Below are 6,907 nucleotides of genomic sequence, written 5' to 3' on the forward strand. Positions count from 1 at the left end.
GGGGAGGTGCCGTACCTGCGCCACCGCACCATCACGTCGCGGAGGAGCGTCGGGAGGAGCTCCCGCCGTTGGCCGGAGAGGATCCCGCTCCGCCTAGGAACAACGGGGAGGAGCCCGAGCCGCTGGGAGCATCGATGAGGAGCCGGAGCCCGCACCGCCGGGAAGGAGGCCGTGCCAGGGCCTCGCTCACACTAAGGAGGAGCCCGCGCTGCCGGTTCCGGACGGGGGCGGGGAGCAAAAATGGCCACAACCGAAAAGTAGGAGCCACCTCCAGGGTCCCTAGGAATGAGGGCCAGGGGGTGATTTGAGGGACTAAGTTGGGGCTCTGCTGGAGCTGCGTTTTCGGTCCAAGCCCTCAAATTTTAGGTTTGGGGCTTGAATAGGGTCCCTGCTGGAAATGCTCTTAGGGTGGTCATGTAGGTGGTCTTTTACATGGACGTATGCATGACAACACTATCTGAACCCAGTCACATTGTGCTGCTAGCATGGCAAAGTGGCGCCAAGACGTGGATTGCCAAGACAAGATAGCATGCGGATGATAAGGAGGTCAAGAATGAGCCTTTTTGCTCCAAGCCTCTTCGGTGAGCTAGACGACAATGAATGGAGTATGTTGGGGCTAGTTTGGGACGAGATAGAGTACTTAAATAGATTAGGGAGCTTTGCAAATTTTATAGTTTGGGGACACAGGTGTGCATGACGTAATAGTAGGCATCAGCCTTGTACTTATGAGCTATGAACCCACATGTGGTTCCACGCTAAAGCACCACATCAGCTAATTTGTTGTGATGTGGCTGCTTTGGACCAAAATTGGTGTACTTAAATAGTTTAGGGATCTAGATATGCAATTTTATAGTTTTGTGATCAAGATGAGAATGACGTAGTAGTTTATGGAGTGCCAGTGTATTTTACTCTATATTCTATTAAAAATAATGGCAAATTTTTTATATTCTATTAAAAAGTGATGTCAAATTTCAAGAATGTAAACCTCTAAGGCAGCATTTGTATTTTGTTGAGACTTATTGAGTAGTTATCTTAGGTATTTCTATACTTCATTCCAACAAAACATTTGTGTAATTAGCGTATTACGGTTCATTTTTAGGAAGTAAATTCTTATCCACTGAATTCAATTCTTGTATAGATTCTTCCCATGTTTCACTATCGCTCTTAACTTATCATGTTTCTCATGTTTGTGCACGTTTTGAGACCAGAGTAACAAAAAAATGATGAAGAAACAACTATCTGATGAAGAAACAACTATTTCATTAAACTGGTAAATATATGCCATAAAAGCAACGCCGCCTTCATCATGGGAACCACCATACTATCAGGGATTAGGGATGAAGCCAGGAAAAAATTTAGGAGGGGCTGAACAAAAGTGCTACAATGACTTAGCTCTACTATAACCCCTCACAATAGACAAATATGATAGCCAGAAGTAGTCTTATATTAAAAACATTGGTTAACGATGAAATTCACAAAATACATCATGAAAAATAAAGGAAGCAGTTCATTCATACCGAAAGGCCAAATTACGAAACTAATAGACGGCGCTTGACGTTGACACACATTATTCATCCGAAGTAGCAATCTACACAAATAGACATAATTGATTAGTCAAACATATATGGACCTCCAAATTATGAATTTAGAAGAGAATAGAGCATACCACTAATTTTTTAGGCAATAACATACGACGCTTTTTCATCTCTTAAAACCGCTTTTTGATCTTTACATTATCAATCTTTCTAAATATCACCTTCTCATTATAGCATATCATCAAGTCATTGAGCCAGTCATCACCCATTTTACTACGCAAATCTGTCTTTATAATAGATATGGCTGAAAATATCCTCTCAAATGAAGCCGTTGCCACCGGTAGTATCAAGGTTAGCTCAATGAGACGATAAACCAATTTATAAGATTCGTGCATTTTAGTCTTCACCATAATTTCAGCAACTTTTCCAAGTTCAGTGCATCCAAGAAATTCTAGAGTTCTTCTAGCACGGTTCACAAACTGTCTAAGTTGATTTGGCAAAACAGCAAGTTCACCAATATCAAAATCCTCAGCATAAATTTCAGCGAGCGTCACAAGTTTGTCCATATCAAAATTAGAGAAGGAGTTCCTTGGGTTAAAAGCAGCCATACATACTAATAACTCTGAACTAATTTCACTGAACCGATGATTCAACTCAGTCAAGATGGCATCAATGGCGACAAAAAAATCTCAACATGATAGTAATGCATGTTTGTTACCTTTTGCTTTCTTCGTCTAGATGTCCCTCTAACATTTATTTCCTTACCCATATCTGGCACTTCAATCTCATTCTTCTCACAGAATGTTTTTACTTTTTTGAGTAATGGCTCCCATCCATTTTCCCTCATATCCAGCAAGCTATCTTTCACATCCGTGATCAAATGCATTGCTTCAACTATGTCTTGATCCTTCCTTTGCAAAGCATGTGACAAAATATCTGTCATGCTCAACAATTCTATCATCAAATGCAGGATGAACACAAAATCAAAGCTCTCCATTTTTCCAATTAAACCTAAAGCTCCACCATTACATGTTGGTTTAATAGAATCTTTCTTCACTATCTCAAGGACATCTATGATAGCCTCCCACATGACCAAAATGTGAAGCAAAGTTTTAAGATGTTAACCCCATCTAGTATCTCCGGGCCTAGCTAGGCTGCTTTCTTGATTTAAACCTCTTCCAGTCATAATCTCACCATTCTCAATCTTTTCTAGCAACACATCATGATGCTTTGTAAGCAAGACATCTTTTCTCATGCAACTTGCGCCCACATTGTTGATTATTAAAGGAATATAGTTAAAGAAATCTGCAATGTCTGCACTAGAAGTCGAAACGGTAACAACCACTAGTTGCAATTGATGGGCAAAACAATGCACATAGAAAGCATAAGGATTTTCATCACAAATCAATTTTTGCACCCCGTTAAATTCACCTCTCATATTAGAAGCTCCATCATACCCTTGCCCACGGAGCATAGAGATAGACAAATTGTGACTTGAAAGCATACTAACCAAAGCTTCTTTCAATGCAATAGCTGTACAACTCTGAACATGCTGAAGTCCAAGAAATCTCTCCACCACTTTCCCTTCATCATTGACAAACCTGCACACCACATTTGTTTATGTGTTAGTATAATTGTAGAAATAGTTATAAAAAATCTATGCACAAAATTGCATTTGTAAAGTACTAACCTTAGAATCACTGCCATTTGCTCTTTTATTGATACATCTCGAGACTCATCAATAAGCACCGAGAATTTTCTACGTCGAATCTCATCCATAATGATAGCTGTGACTTCCTCTGCACAAGCTTTTGCAAGGTCATTTTGTATATCAGGAGATAACATTTGGCAATTTTTAGAAACTTTGTCATATGCGTCCTTCACAATCTCAACCTTATCTTTATACCAATCAACCATCTCTCTGAATGTACCCTTGTTGAGGGAAGTAGAACTCTCATCATCTCCACGAAAAGGTTGCCCTTGTGATATGAGAAACCTTGCAACATCTAAAGAAGATGTCAAACGAATCTCATATCGTTTTTCTTCCTCCGTGCTTACCTCAACTAATTTTCGACCCACACTTGTCCTTTGGTTCATAAAGTCATCACACTTCAGCCTAGCCTCTACATGAGTCTTGCAAGCACTATGCTTACTAAAAGTATCCTTAGCTTTTTTCCAATTCACATAACCTTGATGTGCAAAGACAGAACTCCCAATTTTTTCAGGATTTCCCGAATTAAAGAAGAGATAACAATATAAGCAAAAAAAACTGCATCCTTGGACTCACTATATTCTAGCCAATCAAATTCATCAAACCAAGTCTTTTGAAATGATCTCCATTGACCACCAATCCATTTACTAGGAAATTGAAATTCACGAGGTTGGGTTGGACCACTCAAAGCATATGCTCTCTTTACTTGGTCTTTAATTTCAGGTTCATAATCATCAATTGGTTTGCGATTTCGAGGGTCTGCAATCATGTTCGATTGACTAAAATCTGCTCTAGGTTTCTTTGGTTGAGTTGTGCTCTCATTAGTTGATGGACCACTACCACTAGAACTTGAAAAGTAATTGCGCAGAGTTCTTTTCGACGACATACTGAAAATTTGGAAATTAAAATCCATTAAGAATCAAACATTCCATCGTTCAATCACAGTCACATACTTAATTTCATAATTAAAAAATCACCTGCTCCGACGCTGCTCGGTTGCTCCTCGCCTGGACGCTGCTCCCCGCCGCGGGGCTGATGCGGACTGTGCCGCCTGGCGCCTACAGCCTGCTCACGGCCTCCAGATGTTGTGCTGCTGCCGCCCGCCGCCCCGCACCCCTCGGCCCTCGCTGTGGCGTGCTGGGCTTGGGCGTGCGGCGTGCTGGAGCCGCCGAGGAGCCGCGTAGAAGCAGGCCGCCGCCTCTAGGTCTCGGGAGTCGCCGATTCGGGACTCAGGACCTCGGGCCTGGCCGCCTGGGTCGCGGACTCGCGGCCAGGAGTCGCGCCGTGCGCCGTCCGCTCGGGAAAGGGAGATACGAGATAGTGAGTCGCGCCGCCCTCGGCTGTACGCCTGTACGGGAAGGGGGAACGACCTTACGCCCTTACGACTTACGGGAGATAGGGGTTCCTTTCATTTTTCATCAATTCGGCTTGGGCTTCTAAGTTCTAACCAACTGAGCTATTTCCCCTTTCGGCCCAACAAAGAATAGAAGCTTTTTTATCTTCTCTTAACCTTAGCCCCTCCTACCTAATACATATATGCATAAAATTTTAAGGGAGGGCTTAGGGGGGGCTCCACGTGCCCGGGATCGGTAGCGGGGGCTCGAGCCCCCCCAGCCCCTCGCTGTCAGGGATCATACTGTTTATCTGTTCACTCCCACTCCAACGAACATGCTGTTTGTCTGTTTGGTTTTGGCATCCAGATTGCCTAGCTAATAGCTGGCTCAATGTTCCTATCTGTTTCCTGTTATGTTTCAAGAACCTAATAGAGAGTAGTATTTGGTTTTCTAACCTGTGCTTATCTGTTATATTGGATACTTCATTTCTTCTTTACGTGAATCATGATATCTTAATTGTTCTTGTATTACAGCAGTATTTGAAACAGTAAGATGTCATGACATTATTGAATTTAATCATTCATGTCGACTTTTCTTTCCAAGTGAAATTGAATGTCTCATCATTCAAATGGGGCGGTACAGTTTGGACGTTTGGTTAAAGCTAAGGATTTCATAATAAAACTTTCCCGAATGGAGAAACTCTATATTACATTATGTTTTGGGATATTTTTTTCTGGAACATTACTGCCAAATCCTGGGCAAAACATTTACTCTGATATAAACTTTCATAAATCCAACTGTAATTCAACTGAAGCAAGACAAATAAACTCCTGAATGGATAAAAAGAAATCAAAACTGAAAGAACTGACGAAGCAGTTCATGATTGCATTACTATGAAGTCCAAGAAATGGTTAAACTGATGATCAATAAAGGAAAAAATTTGTAGCTTTTCAACCAGCAGCAACATGAATATTTTTTACACACGCATGAAACTTACTATGCTTGGAGCTCAGTGAAATCTGCCGCAAGAAAAGGGGTCATGATGGAATAGCAAAACTGGTGCTATCACGGGTGCGTTGGTTATTAGTGATGGGTAAATAAAGAAATCTGCCACTTATTGTTTTTGCAGCGACATAGTTCTTCTTTGAAATCAACCACATAAAAGCCTAGCTAAAGGGAACATGTCATGGCAAATTGAATTTTGAATTGGAGTATCCTTAAGAGAAATTGAGACTAGATGAGTAATACTGAGTGGCAGTAGAATATGGAACAATGCGAGACACAAGAGTTGGAGAGCAAGGTCAGATGGGGCGATGGGCTTGAAAATATAAGTACTTCGACTAGGCATGGTCTTCTAAGATATCCTTTGATCTATATTTTTTCTTATACTTCAATGTTTATAGCAACAAAAATACAAGTAATAAACATAAGATAGTTCCTTCAAATACGAACCCAATGATATTATTCTTGTATAACAAGGTTTTGCATTTTATCGTGTGGTATACTATTATAAAATCATGGAAGAGACGAGCTGTGCTCAATCATGCATTACTACTACACATATCTCATAATCGCGGGCTTGTAAAGGTCTATCACCACCGGTTTTGCAATTTGATGCTGATGGTCGACAGTGAAAATGAGGGTCATTACAATTTGCAAACTAGCAGTGGTAACTGTTGCTGCCATACCAGGCGTGCTCGCTGCCACCTAGCAACTTAAGAGGGGGGTGAATTAGGCAACTTAAAATTCTAACTCTAAACTATGGCCTCTTTTTCTAACCCTAGCAAAACCTATGCAATAGATAAACTATCCAAATGTGCAACTACGGTTTTGCTAGTGTATTGCTATCTCTACCGCAAAAAGGAGTAATACAATCAATGTAAACGCGGAAGCTAAAGAGCAAGGTAGAGATATGCAAACTCCCGTCGACGACTCCGGTATTTTTACCGAGGTATCGAGAAGCACGCAAGCTTCCCCCTAGTCCTCGTTGGAGCCCCTCGCAAGGAATCCCTCGCAAGGGCCAAGCTCCCGGTCGGGTAACTCCATAGATAGCCTCGGACCTTCCCCACGTGCAAGTGGGTCTCCGACGTGCCTTTCGGCAGGCCTCTCCCGGATGCTCCCCGCCGTCTTCACTATCAAGCTTCCGGCCAAAACACCGCAGGCCTTGTTTCCTCCGATACACGGTGGCGGCCACACCACAACCACGGTTGGTGTGATCTTGTAAGACTACAAGCCCCTTCGATGTACAACAATGGTGTGCACAAGCACTGAGTGGTAAGAGGTATGCAAACCTCACTAAACACTAGGCCTAAACCTAGAGCAAGCGC

The 6,907-nt window shown here is 42.1% G+C and overlaps 1 pseudogene; it reads right to left on the reverse strand.

Moving 5' to 3' along the window:
- Window positions 1-1,567: 1,567 nt before the first annotated feature.
- Window positions 1,568-3,452, reverse strand: LOC136479636 (uncharacterized; annotated as a pseudogene).
- Window positions 3,453-6,907: the final 3,455 nt, after the last annotated feature.

Source organism: Miscanthus floridulus, chromosome 9 (genome assembly GCF_019320115.1).
Source record: "Miscanthus floridulus cultivar M001 chromosome 9, ASM1932011v1, whole genome shotgun sequence".
NCBI classification, from domain to species: Eukaryota; Viridiplantae; Streptophyta; class Magnoliopsida; order Poales; family Poaceae; genus Miscanthus; species Miscanthus floridulus.